Source organism: Myotis daubentonii, chromosome 3 (genome assembly GCF_963259705.1).
Source record: "Myotis daubentonii chromosome 3, mMyoDau2.1, whole genome shotgun sequence".
In the NCBI taxonomy this organism is placed as follows: domain Eukaryota; kingdom Metazoa; phylum Chordata; class Mammalia; order Chiroptera; family Vespertilionidae; genus Myotis; species Myotis daubentonii.
In genome coordinates this window covers 201767288-201790835 of record NC_081842.1, presented here as the reverse complement: position 1 = coordinate 201790835, position 23548 = coordinate 201767288, and the positions used below count along the sequence as shown (strand labels likewise).

Here is a 23548-nt window from a genome sequence, read left to right as displayed (position 1 = left end):
AACTTGACCCAGAGGCAATGGGAGGCCATTGGATATTAAGCAGGGGAATAACATAGTCATGCTTGTATTTTGAGAAGATCACTGGTATAGGGGACAAATGGGAGGGGGGTGGGGAGAGGCAAGTCTCCAGGTGAGAGATGCTGAGATATGGGGCAAGGATTGAGCCATGGGATGAGGAGCAGTGGGGTGGATGTGAGGTTTGCTTAGGAGGCAGAGCCAGCAGGATGTGATAGTGGAGTGCAGTGGGCAGGCAGGAGAGGAAAGAGGTGAGAGTGAGATCTTGGGGTGAGATCGGAGGGACATACCTGGGAAGAGGAACCAGAGCTGGCTTGGGGTGAAAAAGCCACTTGTCTACTCCTTTCTACCTTCTGCCTCAGTTTCCCCAGGTAGCTTCTGTGTCTGAGCTGGAAACTGGCAAGGCCTCTGGCCACCAGGGCCCATAGCCCTCATTCCTGCCTTGGGGGTCCCTTGTGGTGACCCTGGCAGGTCTGGCAGCAAGGACAGCTCTTTTTTTTTTTCTTATGGACAGCTCTTGAGGTGGGGGTCAGACAGGGGCTGTGTGGAATAGAGAAGCCTGTGGTTGTAGTGCTACAGTGTCACTGAATGTCTGTATGACCTCTGAAGTCACTCTCGCCTTGAGAGTGGAGATAAGGAAACCTGTTTTGCTGCCTCAAAGATTCAGTGATACAATGCAATTAGAGACAACTATCATTTATTGGACATTGACTGGGCACTGTGTTATAGGGGCACAGAGATGACTCAGATAGGGTTCCTACTTCTTGGGAAGCATGAAGCACTTCTGAGCAAGCCCAGCTGAGCAGGTAGTTAACTTTTCTAGGCATCGGGGGAAGAGATATTTAGACTGAGATTTGAAGGATGAGTAAGGGCTCTCTAGGTTGGTAGTAGAAGGAAAACATTTAGGCATAGGGAACATCTGTGAAGGTTTGAACCCACATAATGCGCTCAGGGCACATAAGTACTGTAGTTTGGTATGCCCTGAGCATAAAGGGAGAGATGGATGGTAATGGGAGATGAGGCTGGACAGGGAAGCAGGGCCCAGACCATGGAGGGCTTAGAAGATGGTCACTTTGCAGATGATCACTTGCTACCCTCTCCTCCCTGCACCCTCATAGCTGCCTGCTCTCTGTTCTTCTCACCGAGACTGCCAGGGCCCTTTCCTCGTCCCCCTCCCCTCCTATTCCCTTCTCATCCCTACCCTAGTCAAACCCAGTGGCTCCTCTCTCAGGAGTCGCCAACCTGGGTCCCCTACCAGCCTGCACTTAAGTAGTGTGGCCTGCAGTCTCTTGTCCTCTTTGAACCTTAGTTTCCACCTCAGTGACATGGGGACAGCAGGCCTCCCTCACAGGGAAGGGCGGAGGCTTCGATGAGGTAATCCCCACAGAGGGCCTTGCACATGTAATGGACACTCATAGAAAGGATTATATCATGATTTGGACTGCTCTGTCCCCTGGCCCCACCCACTGCTTCCCCTGCCTCTCCTGGCAGCCTGATCTGGCCAACAAAGGAAGGAAAGGATTAAGAAACAAGCCCAAATCTCCAGAGGGGGCCTGGCCCTCTGCCAGCTTCCCCCTCCTGCCCCTGGTCCCCCTTGGCTGCAGGCCCAAGGACACTGTCTTGAGGCCTGGGCTTCTTCCAAGGCCCCACCCTAGAAGCTTCTCTCTGGCTAGAGGCCAAAGCCAGCAGCAGCCTTGAACAAGAGACACATACTTTGAAAAAAACGTACCTTTGTTTTTACTCCCTGGGAGCTGGTAATCAGCCCCTTTCTTTGGGTGATGAGGAGAAGAGCAAGTGTGATGTCCTGTATCCGTGGGAGGCCCCACAGTCTGGGCAGAACTGGATCCCTGAGCCTCCTGGATTCTATAGCAGAGGCTGGTGACCAAGTTCCTTTTGGTCTAGATGTGGAACCTCCCGTTAGAGCAGGTGGCTAATGGCACAAGCTCATGCAGCAGAAACCTAGGTCTCTGGACCCTTTTCTGCGCCATCCTGTGAATGGTATGAAGTGATGACTGGCTTTAGCTGTCACTGTATTTCCCTGCGCCTCAGTTTTCTGTGCCGTAGAAGGGGCTGATTTTACCGTGAGGGTGGGCAATGATGTAGATAAACCACCCAGCCCAGTGCTGAGCACTCTGAGTCCTCAATGGTAGGTAGCTAGTGTTACCGCTGTTGGAACTGCTGCCTTTAAGAACCTTCTCTGCCCTCCCTCTTTTCAGTCTAGGGACTTGGAGTTTTGATACAGTTTCTTGTTAAACAAATGACACCCAATAAACCTGTTTTAAAGACAGAGGCTCAGCATCTCCCCCCTCCCCCACCACTTTCCCCTCTCCTGGTTGGCTGGAATGCGCTAGCCTCACCCTTAGCCTGATTTTGGCCCCTGCCCCCAGATGCTCTCTGCCCTCCTGGATCCCAGCCTGCACAGTCTCCCTTCCAGAAGCCACAGGAGGCCACTTTCCCGTTTGCACCTTTCTCCGATCAAATGCTACTGTAGTCACTTGGGAAAAGCAGAGTCGGAAGGGTCCTGCATCACCCACACCTGGGCTGAGGAAATAGAGGTAGATTGTGAGTTCCTGAGACTATCCTTAGGGAGCTAGGACAATGTTAAGACTTTTGCAAAGGCCATGAGATGGGCCTAAAAGAGAACAAACACCTGGTAGAGAGGAAGGACCAGCAGATGGGAGGTTGGAGGGCTTCATCTCTTCCCCAGCTTGTCCTGCCCTCTCTGAGCCTCTGTTTTTCGATTTATAAAAGGAAGGGGATGGATTGATGTCAGAGGTTTCTACTAATATTATAGGATTAAAAGAAGGGATTTGGGAGCTGACAGACCTCGATTTAAATCCCAGTCTCACTGCTTACCAGCTGGGGGACCTCTAGCAAGTTGTTTTACCTCAGCGAGCTTTAGTTTTTTTCACTTATAAAATGAGAAAAATATCAGCACCTTCACATAGGATGACTTAAGGACTAAGATAATTTGGGGAAAGTTCTCAGTCTATAGTTGGCACATTGGAATTATTATTGTTATTCATGATTGAGTAAAGACAAGAACAAGAAATCCGTCAAAGGCAGTCAGAAAATAGTTCCTCGAAGATGAATCTCAGAGGAAAGGAGGGTGAGGGGGTGGGAAGAGATTAACCAAAGATCTTATATGCATATATGCATTCCCTATGCGTGCAAACAATAGGATAGTGAAGGCCTAGGGTGGGGTAGGAACCCAATAGAGGCGGGTAATGGGGGGGGGGGAATGAAGAGGGGACATCTGTAATACTCTCAACAATAAAGATATAAAAAAAAGAAAATAATTCGTCGGTAGGGTAGGACTAGAGACATGTGCAGGATTCATTCATTCGTTAGTCATTCATTCACTCAGCAGGTAATTTGGATTTGGATAGATAAGACACAGAGAAGAGGAACCAGGAGGCTGGAGAAAGCTGGAGTCAAATAGACCTGCCTATAGCTGCTTGGTGCAGAATCAATTACTTGTCTTCCTTGGGTCTCACTCCCTCCTCTGTAAAATGGTGAGAAGAGTGAGCTTAATCCTTACCTCCAGGATTGTCCTAAGGCTTAAAAGCGTTCAGATTCACAGTGGGTGATCAGTCTGTCTGATTTCTTTCCTCTTCCAGTTCTGTTAATGACTGGAGGTAGATTTCAGGCAAGTCCTTGAATATGTCAGGCACACTTCTGCCTCAGGACCTTTGCACTTGTTGGTCCTTTGGCGTGGAACACTCTGCTCCCCAATACTTTCGTGACTGTTCTCTCCTCTCCTTAAATTTTTTGTTTATGTCTCCTTCTCAGTAAAGCCTTTTCTGATTATCCTATTTAATATTGTAACACCGTTTCCTGCCCCAACACCAACACTCCCTATGCTCCATCCTGGCTTATTTCCCCCCATAGCACTAATCACTCTTCGACATACTATATTTTATTGAATATTTGTTTATTGTTTGCCTCCCCTGACTGGAATGTAAGCTCAGTGATAACAGTGATTTTTGTCTGTCTTGTTCAGTGTTATATTCCCTATACCTAGAACAATGTGTGGTTCATGGTAAGTGCTCAGTAAACATTTGTGGAGTGAACGAATGAATACATAAAGCCTTTTCTCTCTGGGTCTAGCACTGTGCTGAGCACGTAGTAGATTCTCAATAAATAATTGTATGAGGAGTCATCATCCTCTCCAGTTGTCAGATAATATGTTGGGCTAGGTCAACCCTGAAGCCCTTTTCTTCTGACATTTCCTGCCATGGCATCAGTTTCAGATAGAGTGCCCACATCTTTTGTTCCTGAGCCTGAGCTATGCAGAATTTCTAGTTCAGGCTGTTTGGCTGTTGGGCCCACAATGGTTATTATGTCATTATTGGTAATTAGCACTTAGGCTCAGAGGATGAGCTTTTGTTTTTCAGCCAAAATCACAGTAGAGAGTTGTGCCAGCCACTGGGGCCTAGGCCTGGAGCAGCTTCCTCTGTAACTCCCCACTTCCCAGCTATGGGCCCATAGCTTAGGGAGAACCAGGGGCACCTGGGTAAGCAGGTGCCTTCCCCAGGCCGTATTCTGCAAAGTTTCTCGCCTACCCCCTGGACTCTCCATGCCTGGCCAACATATAGGGGCTCCTACGTAGAGGGGGCTCCCTGTGCCCCTGCGGGTGCTAGGCTTAGGGTTTCCCAGTGTCCAGCCATCAGGGATATTTTCTGATGCTCAGGATTCAGGTAGAATGGGTGGAGGAAATAACCCTGGGTTTGACTCAGGAGCCTGGTTCAGGTCCCTGCTTAGCTGCTGTGTTGCTGGGAACCTTAGGCACACACATCACTGCCTCTTCCTGGGCCTCAGCTTTTTCATCTGTCCAGTAGAGATAAAGACACCGCCTTAGCTTCATTGCGAAAGAGAGGCAGGGTAGTGTAGTGAGCAAAGGATAGAGTTCCGGAGTCAGACACACATGGCTTCCCAACTGTACCCCCTTCTAGATGTGTGACATTGGGCAAATTGCTTCACTTCTCTGACCTCAGTTGCCAAAGCTATAAAATGGGGTACCCACTCCATAAAGTTGTGAGAGCTAAATAAGAGAATGCAGGTCAAATACCTAGCACATAGCAAGTGCTCCATACCTCTTTGCTGGTAGTTTTATAATGGCCATTATGGAAATGCAGGTAATCTGTAAATAGTAAGAAGAATACTAGCAGTACAGCCAGGCAGATGTGGGTTTCAATCCTAACTCTGACACGAAGTGGGTAATCTTGGGTAACTTTTCTCTTCTCTCAGACTCTACTTCCTCATCTGTAAAATGGGAATTATAGTCATACCTTCCTCCAGGGGCTGTTGGGAATGTTCAGTGACATGTTGTATATATAGTGCTAGTTGATACAGTGGTTGGCACATGTCATCCCCATTTTATAGGTAAGAGAGGAAAGTGACTTGACTGAACTCCCATGTATCTCAGTGGGGAAGCTTTGATCTGAATCCATGTTGGCCTGCCTCAAAAGCCCATGTTCTTTTTACTTCTTCTTGCCATCACCCATGTAGGGGCTGATGATGGTGATTCTTATGGCTGCTGGTCTCATCTCATTCATTCTGTGATCCCCAGTGCCTATACAAAGGCGATGCTCAATGAGTGTTTGTTGGATGAAGAAAAGGGGTACCAGTGTGTCCTCACTTCCAGATAGGCTTTTGCCTTGCGGTTGAAGAATTTTTGGCTTGGTTGAAAGCAGAATACAAATACAAATAAAAAGTAAAAATCATATGCAGTGCAGGTGTGAGCTTTGTAATCTGCAGAACCTTTTGCACCCCTCCCATAATTTGATCCTTCTTGCTACCCAGTGTCACATCCTGGGTAGGCACTGCCACCTCCCTCGGACTGGTGAGGATATGGGAGCCCAGAGAGGGTGTGTGGGCTGAGTGTTTAGGTCCCCCACCCCAATTCATATGTTGAAACCTTAAACCCCAATGTGTTAGTATTGGAGATGGGGCTTTTGGGAGGTAATTAGTGTTAGATGAGGACATGAGGGAGGAGCCCTCATGATGGGATTAGTGCCCTTATAAGAAGAGACACCAGAGAGCTCACTCTCCCTGCCATGTCAGGACACAGAGGGAAGGCAGCCACCTAGAAGCCAGGAGGAGAGCCTTCACCAGAACATGACCAGGTTGCCATCCTGATCTCGGACTTCCAGCCTTCAGAACTCTCAGAAAGTAAATTTGTTGCTTAAGCCACCCAGTCTATGTCATGGCAACCCAATCTGACTAAGGCAGAAGGTAAGTGACTTGCCCAGAGTCACACAGTGAATGTTTGGCAGAGCTACGGCTGGAAGTTACTTGTAGTCATTTGTCTCTTTCTTCCTCACTGAAACCCTCCCAGTCTCTGGAAGGCTTAGAAATTGAGACAAGCGAGGTTACTAGTTAGATTCCCAGTCAGGGCACATGCCCAGGTTGTGGGCTCTATCCCTAGTACGGGTGTGCAGGAGGCAGCCAATCTATGTGTTTCTTGCTCATAGATGTTTCTATCTCTCTGTTCCTCTCCCTCCCCCCCTCTAAAATCAATTAAAACATATATATATATATATATTTTTTTTTAAAGAAATTGAGACAAGCTAGATAGGCAGCTCAGGGACTGTCCTGTCATAGCAGCTTTGGAGCATCTTGGAGCAAGTCAAACCTGGGCCATTTCTGGATGCCAAATCCCCCCTTCTTCCCTATAGCTCCTCCTCTGTCCTCTCCCACGGTGAGGGGAGAGCCAGGCTGACGACCAGTTTTAGAAGAGGCCCAACTAGCTGATGGCACTGAGCCTATCCCTGTGTTTCTTGGGAGATTCTCTAGCTAGTGGGTTCCCTGCCCTAGAGAGAGAGAATTATTGGGTTAAGCTTGAGAGAGCTGGAGGCTTTGCTGGATCAGGGTCATTAGGCTCACTCAAGCTGGGGAGAGAAGGGGGTTGGGGGTGGGTCATGGGAGGCCAGATCCTTGGATCCCTCCTTGAATGTCTCAGGGCTGTAATCAGAAGGAGTCACAACAGTCTTCCCCTGGGGTCTTGGGACTTATGTTTTGTTTTGACTTGAAAAAAATACACACACACACACACACACACACACACACACACACACACACATATATATCCTATATAATAAAGAGGTAATATGCAAATTGATCATCACTCCAACACACAAGATGGCCACCCCCATGTGGACACAAGATGGCTGGCAGGGGAGGGCAGTTGTGGGCGATCAGGCCTACAGGGGAGGACAGTTGGGGGGGGGGGACCCAGGCCTACAGGGGAGGGCAGTTAGGGGTGACTGGGCTGGCAGAGGAGGGCAGTTGGGGGCAACCAGGCCTACAGGGGAGGGCAGTTAGGGGTAATTGGGCTGGCAGGGGAGGGCAGTTGGGGGGGACCAGCCAGCAGGGGAGGGTAGTTGGGGGTGACCAGACCAGCAGGGGAGGGCAGTTAGGGGTGACTGGGCCAGCAGGGGAGGGCAGTTGGGGGCAACCAGGCCTGCATGGGAGGGCAGTGGGGGGGGGGGGGAGGGACCAGGCTGGCAGGGGAGGGCAGTTAGGGGCAATCAGGCTGGTAGGGGAGCAGTTAGGTGTTGATCACGCTGGCAGGGGAGTTGTTAGGGGGTGATCAGGGTGGCAGGCAGAAGCGGTTAGGGGCAATTAGGCAGGCAGGCAGGCAAGCAGTTGGGAGCCAGCAGTCCTGGATTGTGAGAAGGATGTCCAACTGCCCGTTTAGGCCCAATCCCAGGCCTAAATGGGCAGTAGGACATCCCTCAAGGGGTCCCAGATTGGAGAGGGTGCAGGCTGGGCTGAGGGACACACAACTCTCCACCCCTCCATGCACGAATTTCGTGCACTGGGCCTCTAATATCTATATAAATTTGTTGTTCCACTTATTAATGCATTCATTGGTTGATTCTTGTATGTGTCCTGACCAGGGATTGAACCTGCAATCTTGGTGCATCAGGATGATACTCTAACCAACTGAGCTACCCAGCCAGGACCAGGACAGATGTTGATGTTGCTCATTCATATAATTTCCAGACTGCTTTCCTGAGAGTGATATGAAAGCAGTATGGAGCAGAGGACAGTGGGATCACACAGACCTAGTTTAAGCTGTGTGACATTAGGCAAATCACCAACCATTTCTAGGCTGTAGTTTCTTTAACTGTAATTGAAACTGATAATAACTTGCAGGGTTACTATAAGGCTGAATGCAGCCATGCATATAAAGTACTTAGGATGTTCCAGGCACATAGTAAACACCTCATAACTGTAGTTGTTACTATTTTTAGTAATAAATTCTCTCTAAAGTCCCTTCCAGCTTAGGCATTCCTAGGTTTTATGGCTGTAGAATTTAGCCTGGCCTCCAGCTTTGGGAGGGAAATGTAGCTGAAACTTAGAAGAAGGCAGTGAACAGAATCTTGTAATAGGGGTTGGGAAGTTTAGGTTCAAGTTAAGGCTCTGCCACCCCTATATTGTGTGTCCTTGGGCAAGTCACTTCCAGTTTCTAGACCCATTTCTCAAGCTGCTTAAAAAAGTTAGCAACTTGGCTTGAAGGTCCTATCCAGTCCTAACATTTTGTGAATCTAGCGGCCTAAAGAAATACCTTAGAACCTACTCACCAGGCCCTCTTTTACACTTTCAACTTCCTTTCCTCTGCTTCTGGTTTCTTGGAGCGTCTGCACAGCAGAAAGGACATACTTTGCCAACCCTAATATATATCTTTGTTAAACCTCATTGTTTTTTTTGTTTTGTTTTGTTTTTTTAGAGACAGTGGAAGGGAGGGAAGGGGGGAGAAAGAGAGAGAGAGAGAGGACACATCGATTGGTTGTCTCCCGAACATGCCTTGACTAGGACTGGGGATCAAACTTGTAACCCAGGTATGTGCCCCAGATTGGGAACTAAGCCCATGACCCTTTGGTGCATAGGCCGATGCTGTAACCACTGAACAATGCTAGCCAGGGCCAAATATATATATATATATATATATATATTTTTTTTTTTAATGAACAATTCAAGTCTTACTACTAAAAACAACCCCCCCTAGAAATGCATACCACTGTATGAACAGTAATTTTCCCACCCTGTTATAGCTTGCTTGATTTATCATTTGTGTTTAATAGATCGAAAATGACTACAATTTTATGAACCATGGGCTGGATGGAAAGCTCTACTCTTCATGTAATTTTGGTACCAGGATTGGTTTTTATTCAATAATGATTGTTCAGAACACTTTACCGTGGGCCCAGCTTTTCAAAGCCCTCTTCATCTCTTGTTACCCCTCCCCCCCAACAGACAAATGTTTTCCATGAGCCCTATCGTTGGGGTGTCAGGCCAGCTGTGTCCCTAATACGCCCATGTCCCAGATTTGGTAATGGCTCAGATTCCAACTGTGCTCCCACTCTACCCCCACTTTCTTTCAATCTCATCTCTTCCAGGTCATCGGAGGTCCCATCTACCCTCCCTGGCTTTCCCCACTGGTCACCACCTAATTTCACCATCTGATTTCACCCTCTTTCATGCAGCTGGTGCTTGCTTTTGCTGGAGCTCAGTTTGCAATGGGGAAGGATTAGGACCCTTTCATGCCTGTCTCTCTCTTTTTTTTTTGCTTAGTGGCCTTGACCGCTCCTGGGGCTGACAGGCAGCCAGCAGGGCCTGTATTCCCTAGGAAGGAACAGGAGGGGTGGTGGGGGAGAGAGTGGCGGGCTCAGCTGGCAGGCGGGATAGAGATGGCCCCTAGAGACCCTATCCTGGGGCTTGGAGCACGGCACCGCCACCACCCAGATGTGAGCATGGAGTAAGCAGGGTGGGGCTCTGAGTTTCTGCCTAGGTGATTAGCTTCAGAAATGATGCTTGAGACCTTTATCCTTGGTACCCAATGGCAACCTCTGCAGGGTGAGCTGGGACTCAATGTCTGGTTTGCAGAGGCCTCTTTTGAGAGGACAGGTGGACATATGAGTAAGGGTAGTTTCTCTGCCTTCAGATTGGGCAGTAGTTACCCCCAACCCCCAAATATGTGTTGGGCCCAGCTATACTCAGGGCATTTAACTTAACTGTTATTGGTGTGCACCTAATTAATAACAAAAATCCCCCTTGTGTGGATGGTCCTTTATAATTTACCAAGCTCTTTAATTTTCAGGCTAAAAGCTAGGACTAGAATTTAATTCTTTTAGATTCTAAAGCCTGTGCTAACAGTTCTTGGTGTGGATTTTAAGAGTGGTTTACAACTGCCTGTGTAGCCATTTTCTGCTAGCCTGAGACCCCCTACTTTTTCAGGGTGATGTTTCTTAAATATTGCACACTCAGTGCATCAAAATAAGCCTCTTTAATATGCTGATTCATTACCTAGCACTTCACAGCACAGAGACTATTATTGGTCTTTATGAATCTGAATTTGGTGGTAGTGGTGAGCTGTCTTGTGGATTTATCCTTCATAGTAGCAGATTTCCAGGTCTAGTTGTAGTAAGCCTCTGAGGCACAAAGGTGGTAGAGCTAGAGCTCCCCCAGTCAGAAGCATGGCTGAACTGGAGATCATAAGACAGGGGACCAGAGTATTCAAAAACAGGTGCTTCACTCCTAGTACACAGAATGACCTTGGCCATGTCACCTGACCTTATAAGCCTCAGCTTTCTTATATATAAAACTAGAGACCCAGTGCATAAAAATTGTGCACTGGGGAGGAGGGGGGGAGGAAGGGGGTCCCTCAGCCCGGTCTGTGCCCTCTTGCAGTCCGAGACCCATCCGGGGATGTCTGATTGCCGGCTTAGGCCTGCTTCCCCTGGGGATCGGGCCTAAGCAAGCAGTCAGACATCCCTCTCACAGTGCGGGACCCCTTGCTCCTTACTGCCCACCTGCAGTGGAAGCGGGAGAGGCTCCTGCCGCTGCCGCTGCACTCGCCAGCCATGAACCTGGCTTCTGGCTGAGCGGCCTCCCCCTGTGAGAGCACACTGACCGCCAGGGGGCAGCTGCTGTGTTGAGCATCTGCCCCCTGATGGTCAGTGCACATCATAGCGACTGGTCGTTTTGCCGTTCGGTCAATTTGCATATTAGGGTTTTATTATATAGGATGACTTGTTCATTAAATGAAAAAGAGGGACAAAGTCCCTGCCCTCCTGGAGCATGCAGTCCAGTGGGTCTATACTGCAGCAGTTTATTGAGAAGGACAGCAAACAAATAATACGCATATAGTAGAGTCAGGTAGAAGTAAGTGCTATGAAGCAAAATGAAAGCAGGACAAGGGAGTGTGAGTGGAGGCAGTTTCAGATAGGGTAGTCTGGTGGTCCTCTAGGGGTTCTCAGGATGTTTCAAACAGATAATTCATATACTGTGCTCAGTTCAGTGCTGACAATTGAGTGCTTAACAAATATATTATTATTATGTTAGCCAGCTCCACATCTCCCAGTCCACATTTTAGTCTCCAAATAGCAGTAATAATTCTGTAGCTCTTACTATGAGCTAGGCACTGTTCTAAGAATTCTACATATTTTAACTCATTTAATTCCTACAGCAACTCTTTGGTAGAAATTATTGCCCCATTTTATGGAGTCCAAAACAGGCACAGAGGAGGCCAAACACCTAAGGAGGGCTGGAGTTTGAGAACTGAATCGAGGTAGTCGGTTTCCCGAGGCTGAGCTGAGATGTGAGAGGGCTGTGATTAGATACTAAGAGACAGTGTAGCTGGCACAGACAGGCTCTGATGTCAGATTGTCTGGCTTCTTATCCTGGCAGGTGTAAGCCTCTCTGCTTGGGCTTCTTCTCTAAAATGGGAAGAGCAGAACCTGTCTTACCTTATAGAGACCATGCTTAAAACAGAGCCTTCTTTCTGCTCTGTGGGGCCACAGCCTGTTCAGTGACCAACCTGGCAGGGAATATGAAAGGTCAAGCGGCCTCTGAAACTTCTGAAAGGAAATACAGGCACACAAGGCAATTGTCAGAGCAACCCTAAGCTCAGGTAGGATTTTTATGATTTTGAGGGTGCCAGGGCAGAATTGGGAGGTCGTTAAGCACACAAGACAGCGGAGATCTTGGCGTGGCCACACTTGGCTTCCATTTCAGGCATTACACAGCTGCCAGGAGAGGTAACGTCTAACCGAATGTCAGGGTTAGAATGGCATCTAGAGAGGGTTAAGTTACCAGAAGGGGAAACAGAGGCCCAGAAAAACTCAGTGACTTAACCAAGGTGCATTAGGGGGCGGTCAGCTGGAGTAGTCTGGCAGCAACTTCAGCTTCCCCTGATTTCAAATCTCGGCCTAATACCTGGCCCTCCTCCGGGTGGAAAGGGCCTCACCTGCGTCCTGGGCACTGGCCGCCTCATTCCCCACGTGGGTGCCGCTGCAGGCCAAGGGCACCGGGCTCCTGAGCAGGTTCGCCTTGCGCCTGCGCACACGCCGCCAGCCCCTTGCCTTTCCACTCTTTTCTCTCCCCTCCCCATTCCTTACCCGCTAGGGGAGTGGGGAACCAGAGGCGTCAGAACTTGGCTTCAGCCAATGGGATGACGGGCCGCGGCCCAGCCCCCTCCTCCCCTCCGGCACTGTCCAATAGAAATTTACTACAATGTTGTGGCGACCCGAGGGGGAGGGGCGCGTGCGAGCAGGCGGGCTGGCTGCGGGCCGGGCCGGCCTCGCTTCGCGGAGGGAAGGCGGGAGGGCGCGCGGCGCTGCCTCCTGCTCGCTCACTGGCTCCCTCCCTCCGCCGGTGGGTTAGTCAGTCAGTCCGCCTGCAGCCGGCGAGCCCGAGAGTCGCAGAGGGCCGGGGCCTGGGACGCCGGCACCTCCTCCTGCCATTGTTCATCCGGCAGCTGCAGCGAGCGGTGGGCGCGGGACCGCGGTCCCCGTAGCACCGGTGAGGCGAGGCGAGGCGGCTGCAGCGTGCAAGCCGGGTTGCGGGAGGCGGGGCGCGGAGCTGTCCCCGAGGGGACGGTCCTGGCGGCCGCGGTGGCGCCGCAGCCTCTTTGTCTCCAGCCCGCCGCAGGCCCGGGTCCGGGGGGCTCCGGCTGTGCGGCCTCGGACGCGGGAGGCTGAGGGGCTGCAGCCAGGACGCGACGCGGCGGCCCGAGGAGAAAGAGGCGGGGCCGATGTCGGGGTGCGTTTCGAAGTTAGGCTTGGATTCGTTGGTGACGCGGGGAAATGTGTCTGGTCTGGTCCGTCCATCATTGCAGGAGCCTTGGAAGGAAACCAAATGGAGGCGAATTGCGGGTTCCGGGCGGTGGAGGTGTCGGGTGCCGCGGCCGCGCGCTTTCCTCCGGACGAGGCAGCGGGCTGCCTGGAGGAGTCGGGCGCAGTCCGAGGGGTGGCGGGAACCCCGCGACGACTTCCAGGCCTTCCCGCCGTAGACGCCCGTGTCATTAAACAAATTCGCCCGCACGGAGGGCTCCAGTGCGCTCCCCCTTAGTCGTCACGGTTCCCGTGACCAAAGGGTTAAATCTGTTCTCTCAGCGTCGTGACCTCCTTTTCCAGTTCGTGCATCTGTCGGCTTGGAAATCTCTCCTCCTGCTCGCGGGGCTCCCCCCCCCCCCCTTAGTACCTGTGGAGACTGGATGGAGGCTCGCCCTCCGAGATGCACCGGCCGGCGATTCCGCCCGATGGGGCTGTGCCGGGCGGGCTCCTGCTTCCCAGGGGCGGGCATCTCTGGGAAGCGAGAGTGACCTCGCGGGAAGCCTCGCTGCCGGGCTGGTTCCTGGCCGCGTGACAGCCACTGTCATCCTGTTGTCTGACTGTCCCCGCCACAAATGACTCGTCTGTGGAGGCTTGTCGCGTTTTGGCGTGTATTGCTGATTAGGAGATAGTGGTGGTTTTTGGGTGGTTTTTTTTTTTGGCTTTTTAAAAGAGATGCTGAGCCTTTTTTAGTAGTCTGGGTGCTTTCACAGCTGCTATTTTGTTCTTTCTGTTTTTAGGGAAAATTGCAAGAAATGGCTATGTCTTGTATCCTGGATATTGTTATAGTGGTTTTATACTCTCTTGAGGATATACTGTGTTCAGTGCTGTTAATCATGACTGTTTTCAGTATTCTCAGTCCTGGCCAAAACCTCAGTTGGTTTGGTCCTTTTAATTAAGTATACAGGCACACACATACATAAGGTAGCATCTGCATCTGTGTCTGTATCTCCCTTGTACACCACTTCTCATCCCAATTTTGTGAGTGTGGCATTAACCCTTACTCTTTATGGGAACTTAGCTACTCTTCATTTTCCTTTTCTCTAAATTAGAAACATATGAGTTCTCTGTTGGCTGGCCAATTTTTGGTTTTATAACATAGTTTCTCGGGATGTGATTAATATAATCCATGTAGAGTATATAGCAGAATATCTGGCACACAGGAAGCACTCAGTGAATGACAGATTTAAAAAATGGGTATAATAACCGAGCATCAGATTGCCTTGGAATGAAGTGCTGATTCAGAGTGCTTTCTATAGGAAGGTTATAATTAAGGTAAAGATAGGCATTATTATTTTTTAAAATATATTTTTATTGATTTTTTACAGAGAGGAAGGGAGAGGGATAGTTAGAAACATCGATCAGCTGCCTCCTTGCATGCTCCCTACTGGGGATCGAGCCTGCAACCCAGGCATGTGCCCTGACCGGGAATCGAACCCGGAACCTTTCAGTCCACGGCCCAATGCTCTATCCACTGAGCCAAACCAGTCAGGGCGATAGGCATCATTTATATCCCTGGGGAAACTGAAGTACAGTACCTTTGCCACTATTAAAAGTAAACTCACTAGTAGGCCCAAGCTGACCATGCTAACCTGATTCCTTTCTCTTCTAGTAACAAAACTACACATTTTTATTTGTATAGTTGAATTCAGGCTTAGAAATAAATGTTTTTAATCTTTAGGCCTTACCAAAATTCTCTCAACATTTATACTAGTGTATTATAAGTCCTTATATAATACTAGAGGCCTGGTGCACGAAATTCGTGCAGGCGGGGGGGGGGGCCCTCAGCCTGGCCTGCGCCCTCTCACAGTCCGGGAGCCCTCGGGGGATGTCTGCTTGCCGGCTTAGGCCCACTCCCTGCAGGCCTTATACAATTTGGCCTCAATCTACCTTTCCACATTTATGCCCCCCCCCTTTTTTTTAAAAATTTATTCTCAGTTTCTGTAGGTATTCTCCTTATTACTTATATTTTCCAACCAAAAAGAACTGCTCAGTAATAACCCATGTTTTCCCATCTCTGTACCTCTGGCCATGTGGTTTTATCAGTGCTTGTCATATGTGTATATTCCTTCTGATTATTTTCAGTTGTCTTACCTTGAAAATATTAACTATATTAGTAATTTAAATGTGAAGAAAAGTTCCCTATGTTGAAGGAACTTGATGGAATTTTTTGTTTTGTTTTGAAGTTTCTTTGAGTTCATTATTGAATTTTCTTTAACTGGTGTTCTTTAAAAGAATTTAAGTCCTAAGTACCGCATCAATGTGTGCAGCTCATAGTAGATGATGGTTGATGGTAGATTAAGAAAAGCTCTTAGGCTTCCATTCTACTCAGAGCTAAGAATTCCGTCAATTAATGCTTGGAAACTCTGGCTGTCAGCAAATAGTCTAAGCTAGAAGAATAAAATTTTATCTTTTAGGTGGATCTCTGCTTGCTTTCCACATCTCTTTCTTGGTGGTCTAAGGGCCAATATTTCCTTAATGTTTGTTAAATCCTATTTATTGCATTATAGTAGTAGATATGGTGGATAAACCTGTGCTTTAAAGTAGGCTTATCCTTAATAGAATATATAAAATAACATTATATAATAATTGATATAATATTAACAAAAAATATACAAATCTCCCTCTTTGTATATTTAAAAGTACTTTCATTTTATCTCCTTTTTTTCCTCTTCAGAAGTGAGAAACACTTCTAAATTTACAAGTGACTTTTTTTTTTAAATCCTCACCCGAGGATATTTTTATTGCTTTAGAGAGAGAGTAAGGGAAGAGAGAGAGAGAGAGAGAGAGAGAGAGAGAGAGAGAGAGAGAGAGAGAGAAACATTGATCGGTTGCCTCCTGTACGCACCCCCACTGGGAATTGAACCTGAAACCTTTCTTTGCAGAGGCAGAGGCGGGGGCGGGGACGGGGCGGGGGGGGGGGGGTGAAGGGCGGGGAGGGTTGTGGCTTGGCCAGGCTTAAGTGATTTTAAATGATTCCTGTCTCCTCTGAAAAAAATGGTTGTGGTATTTTGTTGAGATATGACCTATATATTTTTCTTGTTCTCTTTTGTCAGGTTTGTGCCCCACGTGTAAAGTTCACCAGTATGATGTTTTCTTGTATGCAGCTTGAATTTAACATTTCTGGAAATTATAGAGCTAGCTTTCTACCTCATTCCTTAGTTTATGCTCTTAATTTTGAATAGATTAATATTATAGGAGATAGCATGCTTACGGTGCTATTTTGTTTCCTTCTTTCTGTTCCTAAGAAAGCTTTCAGGTAAGCTTGTCAGAAGTATTGTGTAGTAGTAGTCAAGAGATTCTTGAATTCTCTGCAGGAACTTTGGTATGCTTACCAGTAGATTGAGATTTAAAGTATGTTAGTCTATAATTTGTGATATGAGTGGTCGGGCTTACTTATATTGTATTCTGAATGTTCAAATCCAATTTGATATTGGTGATCTGATATTATAACTTTAGAATAGCAGTGGCCATTGTAGCTGAATTTGGTTCTTAAATCAGTAGGAGTGTACTTTTCTATCACAATCTGTCTCCTTGTTATTTAAGAAGCAGGCCAGCCCAAGTGCTACCAGTATATTTTTCCAAGAGTCTCATCAGATTCATAATTGGTCATGTGCATATTTTTATGCAGATTTATTGCTACCTCTAAAGGAATTGTTTCCCCCCTGTTGCTTGAGCATGGAATTACCTTATTTTGTTTGTCAGCTAAACAATAATAATTCTAATGAACAACTTTGCTTTTTTTTTTTCCTGAATAATGCCCCCAAAGATGAAACTTTTAAAAACTTTTAAAAGAGTTATAAAAATAGCATGATGATTAGTTATGGGCCTTATTTATGTAGAGAATCTAGAATAATTGGAAGGTAATTGGTTCATTGCATTTATAATAGCTTTTAGTTAGGGAAGAGCCAGATTCCAAATATATATGTTAATTTTGTTGTCTAAGTTTGTTGGTATGTGACTGGTGATTTACTGTGTGTCCTTTTTGTGAGTTGGGTCATGATTTGTTCAGTACAATGCAGTGTAACAAACACTTTGATGTACATACTGGGTTAGATTAGTATTTTTATTTACTCTGCTTCTATTTAAGGAATACACAGTGAGAAGGATAAAGAAAATAGGTATAGCCCGGCCAGCATGGCGCAGTGGTTGAACGTTGACCTATGAACCAGGAGGTCATGGTTTGATTTCTGGTCAGAGCACATGCCAGGGTTGCAGGCTTGATTCCCAGTGTGGGGCCTGCAGGAGTCAGCCAATCAATGATTCTCTCCCATCACTAATGTTTCTATCTCTCTCTCCCTCTCCCATCCTCTCTGAAATCAATAATAAAAATATATTTAAAAAAAAAAGAATCTGAGAGAATCTGAGAGACTCTGGTTATGGTCAAAGTCTGTTTAGTAAGAGAATCTGATTTATGATCAAAGTCTGTTTACACTTATTTTTGTTAATTATTTTTATTAAAATGGGATTATACTCATCTTGAAATATTTGAAAATAAATTGGCTAGCTCTTTTAACTTTAAAGAAAAGCAGCATACCATGAGTGTGGCCAATACAATTCAAGGAATGACTTGGAGAGACTTTAATATACCCTACCCCTAATCTTCATCAGCTTTTCCCCCAAGTCACATAAGTAAATATGCTACCCCTAAAATCCCTTTTATATAGAAATTCCAGAGCCATTCTGGCATCATGTTTATTTTATCATTTATTATTTTATTGCATTTATTAATACCAGTTCTAATTTTGTAGTTATTCCTTATTATCTCCAAGATAAATCCATATGGATTGAATTGTGATGGTTTATTAAATTGCTACTCTCTCCCTTCTATGGCTGAAGGCTCTTTGAGTCACTTCCACTCAATTAATCTAGGGCCTCGTCTGTCATTCTTAATTTTCAGAGCAATCTCTATTTGTAGAAATTAAAGTTGTTTCTGAGCTACGTGGAGTGGACTTTGGGTAGGGTTGAAGTAATCTTGCAGATTGGGTAGGAAGAGGCAGGATTGTATGATGAAATGGATGGGAACTATGACTAAAAATTTATATTGATAAATAAGATTGGAAGAAGCCGTAGATACTCTATTTGTATTATCTATTCTATATATATTCAATGTATGTCTATAATTCTATTTATTAATATTATCTACTGATAGGGATAGGAGCACCTCAATTTCTTTTTGAAAATAGCTGGAAATAAAATAGGATATAATGTGTATTCCTATGTGTAATTGTGATTTACAAATGCAACCTACCTGCTCTTTGTGCCTTCTATCTGCTACAAAAATTATCCTAATCCAAATTAACTTTTGGTAGGCCCTCTACAGTCTGAATTGTAGCACTGGACATAACAGACTGATGTTTATATACTTTCTACAATAATATTCACTCAGAAAACTTTTATATTATATTTTGATAATATCTGCATTGAACCCTAAAAAGTTATGATTAAAAGTCTTGAGTGAGAAACCCTCAGTGATTTAATGTTAAAGCATAGGGTTATTTTGAAATAGTTAAATTTAAGCCTGTGACCCACAAGTGTAATTAGAAATGTATATTTTTGGTTGTGAATATACAGTAATATGCCAAGCTTCATTTGTGATTGCTGTTTAGCCATTACTTAATGCTTACATAAATTAACCCTGTCAGAATCATTTTAACACAATGCTAAATGCTATATTTTTAAAATTTTTATTGATTTTAGAGAGAGAGGAAGGGAGAGGGTGATAGAAACATCATCAGTTGGCTGCCTTCTTTGGGGATCGAGCGGAAACCTGTGCATGTGCCCCTAATGGGAATCCACCAGGAATTGACCGGTGACCTTTGGTGCTTGGGTTGATGCTCAATCACTGAGCCACACTGGCCAGGCCTAAATGCTATCTTAACAGTATAACTTTGAATACAAAAATCAAATATTGCCCTAACCAGTTTGGCTCAGTGGATAGCGTCAGCCTGCGGACTGAAAGGTCCCAGGTTCGATTCCGGTCAAGGGCATGTACCGTGGTTGCAGGCAACATCCCCAGTAGGGGATGTGCAGGAGGCAGCTGATAGATGTTTCTCTCTCATCGATGTTTCTAATTCTCTATCCCTCTCCCTTCCTCTCTGTAAAAAAATCAATAAAATATATTTTTTAAAAAATCAAATATCGTATAAAAAAGCATTATTTTAATTGATATGTCAAGTATGTATTTTAATTTACCAATTTGATGTTCTACATATATTCAAGTGAAAAGTGTTTCACCTTAACAATAGACTTGATACAAATTGTTGAAATTCATCTCCCCCCACTTCTTCCCCCCCAGTTTTGACCATATGGCAGAACTGTCAAGAGCTCCAAGGATGTAAGCCCTCAAATTTTACCTGCCAACCTGTTTCAGTGTGCAACAGGGACACATGGAAGGCAGTATAAAGGGAAGGCTTTTTTTGCTATCATCCATTTGCTGTTTCTTGCCTTTTTATCTTTTTAATGATTCAGAGAATTGATACCGTTGCTAACTTACTACCTGCAAAGAGTCCTGCTAGTTTTGATGGTATTACGTAATTATATAAATCTTTGCATGGTGTCATATGATGTTGTATATATGTCCTCCCACACATGTCTTTAGAGTAATTTCTTTCCATCTGGTGTTGGAAATGAGCTCTTTGTGAGGCTATTTTTAAATCTTCAAGCTTTCTGGCATCCGCAACACTTGAAACAACGCAATTGCTTCTGAAGGCAAGAAAATTCAGATAGTATATTTAGTGCTTTTTTCCAGTGAAAATGTAAAAAGTATTTTATTTCAAAAATCATATTCTGTGTTCCAAGCAAGCAAAACATGTATTTTATGTTTAGATAGTCTCCAGATAATTTTGTTAGGTAGGAAATAAGTCAGTTGTTGCCAAGTAAATGAAGTAAAGGAGAAGTACTTAAGGGAAAGGAGGCCAAGAATAAGAAACCTGTTAAAGGAAAGAGGTTTTAAAGATATTTTATTCTCTGGAGGTTTATTGGTATCCTCTTCTGAACTCTTGCAGCATTTATTTGTTCCACACCAGATTTGTCAGGTATTGTTTTATATTGCATATAAAATTTGTATTCCCAGTAAGATTATCAGCTTCTGGAGGGCAAAAGGTCAGTGTCATGTCTTTCATTGTCTTCCCTATTCCCCCAAACACAAATATTGCTTAGTATAGTAGTTAGGTACATAACATAGGGGACACAATAGACATAGAGAGGTGTAGTGAGAATGCAAATTCCAGGATAATTAAAATTTAAGACCTGGGTTATAATTTTGACTCTGCTTCTGATTACCTCTCTCTTTATATGTGTATATATATCCTATTTTCTTGGACAGTAAGATTCAGAGGCATAGCCAGGTAGCTCAGTTGGTTAGAGTGTCATTTTGAGTTGCAAGGTTGCAGGTTTGATCCCCAGTCAGGGCACATACAAGAATCAACCAATGAATGCATAAATAAGCAGAACAACAGATCAATGTCTCCCTCCCCATGTCGCCCCCCTTCCTCTCTCTCTAAAATCAATTTTTTAAAAAAAGTAAGGTGCAGATATTATGACACTTTACTCCTCTCCTAAGAATAAAGATGTTATCCTACATAACCACAATACTATTATCATACCTAAGAAAATTAATAATTTTTCATAATAACCAATATCCAATTCATAATTTTAAAAAAACTGATGTCATCTACTTAGTAAGATTTACCCAATAACTCCCCCCCCCCCGGGGTGCTATTTTTGTTGACTGATACTTGTTAGTTGTATTATCTCTAATATGACACTGGTTGACAAGAAATGTTCTATAGGGAAATATTGGCTTCAAAATCACATTCTTTATTGCTTCACTTTTACTGAATATGTCCATGAGCAAGTGGGGAAGGAGAGATTTGGATGCAGGACTTCTGCCAAAACAATGAGTTCTTAGTGATTGTGATTCTGTGAAAGTACTTTTCTATGCCTCAGTTTCCTCTTCTGTAAAATGAGGATAATACCCACATCACACAGAATACGTAGTAATAACAAACAAAAATAAACCTTGCAGTGTGCCTGTCACATACTGATACTCAAAAAGTAAATGTTAATTCCCTTTTACTTTTGATAAAATCCGACCTCATGGAAATATGGAGAATAATCTTTGGTTCAGAAGAATAATTTTTGCATCTTGACCCATACCCTTTTCTCCTTAAATTCGTTATTTATGTGTGTATATTATTATTTTTTATAAACAACTATAGCTATGTAGAAATATATGGTTTTTGGGCTTAATTCAGACTTATACTGTAACATTTTTAAATCTGTGTGTCTAAAGACCCATTTCACAGCAACTGTGGCTTCATAGCTTCATTTCCGGGTTGGTATGACATGGTCACGTGGTTGATGTCCCCATTGTTCCTTTTATCTTTTGCAGCAGATGTGAAAGTAAACATACAAGGTGAAAAACAGGAAGGGGTTTGGCTGATGTTCATCGGGAGGGTATTTTTGCAGGGGAACTTGTACATAAGCCACCTGAAATCTGAAGTGCCTTGAATCTTTGTGACTTTTGGCAGATACAGAAAGATATGCCTTAAGAAAGCAAATGATTTTGCAGTTTAAGGAAATCATGAATTTGCATGTCTTTTTGCATTTAAACATATTGGAGAAGTGAGATAGTGTGTTCCCCTTTTTGTTTGAAAGGGAGAACTGATGTATGAATTTTATAGTTGCCACAAATTCTGGGTTCTTCTTATCTATAGAATATTTTTCAATAAGGAAATGTGGAGTGTTTTGTTGTTGGATATCTGTTCTAATATCATTACACTTGAACTTTTTCAAAAGCTAAAACTTAGGACAGCATATTTCTATATGGCTCTTATCTTTGTTCCTAAGAAAGGGAATTTACATATATCAAATGCTAGCTACATATCAGGTTCTGCTCTCCATATATGCTAAGTGCATATATTAAATTGAAATATTTCCACCTTTGACATTCAATCCACAATGAGTTTTTATGCTTTGGTGAAATCCCTTCTTTTCCCCTTTCCTCTCTCTTCCTCCCTCTCTTTCCATTTCCTCCTCCTCCTTCTCTTAGTTATCTCCCATACGTTTGCTGATCAGTTTTCTATTTATAGTATTTCAGAGACATTGTGATGTAGCAGCTAAGAATACAGATGGAATCAGATAGACCTGGGTTTACAGTAAGGTTCATTTTTGATAGGAAAAACTACTTTCTATCTTAATAAATAAAAATCAGAATCTTCCAGAATTGGCTTTAGAAGGAAATTCTGCAAATGGGGTGAAATAATTGGAGTTCACAGCAAGAACTTTTGATCCCTTGAGGAATCCCTTGCTGACATTACTAATCACAGAAGAGAAATACAAACAGTAGAGGGATTTTGGGGTAGATGTATGGGGTTTTCTTTTAATCATTTACCTTAGATCATAACAATCTCCAGCCACAGCTCAATAATTTGGCACAAAATAGCTCTCAATAAATATTCCCTTCCCATTCTTTGATTCTTAATATCATTTGATATCTAAGGATCTATCCTTTAGTTTATTGTAATTCCTTTTTAAAATATATTTTTATTGATTTCAGAGAGAGAAAGGGAGAGAGAGGAGGAAACATCAATGTTGAGAGAGAATCACTGATGGACTGCCTCCTGCAAACCCCGCATTGGGAAGTGAGCCCACATGTGCCCTCACCAGGAATCCAACCGTGATCTCCTGGTTCATAGGTCGACACTCAGCCACTGAGCCAAGCCAGCCAGGCTAGTTTGTTGTAATTTTGTCTCAGAGTTTTGCTTGAGGAAATTCTAAGCACTTAATCAGTCCAAAGTTTGGCTGAGGACCGTGGTGATAAACATAGCTTGGTGTGATTGAGGTGGAATACCTGGTGCCCTGAGCTGAATTTAAATGTTAAAGGGGATGTCCTTTGTATCACAGACTATTAATACCAGAAGGGGATATGGAAGTGGGCTATTAATACAAGGTTCCTGGACTTGTTTCTAAGATAGGAAAAGAGTAATAAGGTCAAAGACCTTTGTAGTCACAGCTCTGATTTAGAATCCTGGCTCTGATACTGATAGCTGTGTGTATTTAGGCAAGTTACTTATCTTTCCTGTTTCTCAGTTTCTTCAGCTGTTAAATTTATTTAACATTAAACATCCTAAACCTACCTTTTAGAATTGCTGAAAAGATTAGAAATATGTATGCTTAACATAGTACTTTGCACATTATGGACACTTAGTGAATAAGAACTAATTATTATTATTATTATTTTAAATAACATTTAAAATCCAGCTTATACATGACTTATATATGTTCTGATCTTGGCTTTTTTGATACCTTTATTAAGCTATAATTAACATACAATTTACCTATTTAAGATGTACAATTCAATGTTTTGTAGTATGTTCACAGGGTTGTATAGTCATCATCTCAATCTA

General features: G+C 44.5%; 1 protein-coding gene and 1 non-coding gene across 3 annotated transcripts in view; one reads left to right on the top strand and one right to left on the bottom strand.

Moving 5' to 3' along the window:
• EPB41 (erythrocyte membrane protein band 4.1) overlaps positions 1–23548 on the top strand; it is a 174470-nt gene that overhangs the window by 8683 nt on the left and 142239 nt on the right. The window contains exon 1 of one of the 2 annotated variants that reach the window (XM_059690492.1): positions 12686–12825. The exons of the other annotated variant lie outside the window; for it this stretch is intronic. The gene's annotated coding sequence lies outside the window, so the exon portion shown is untranslated. Of the gene's footprint in view, positions 1–12685; positions 12826–23548 lie in introns of those variants that run through there. 2 annotated transcript variants of the gene reach the window in all.
• Positions 14553–14631, bottom strand: TRNAH-GUG (transfer RNA histidin (anticodon GUG)). The gene has a single exon. It is a non-coding gene; the product is annotated as a tRNA-His (tRNA).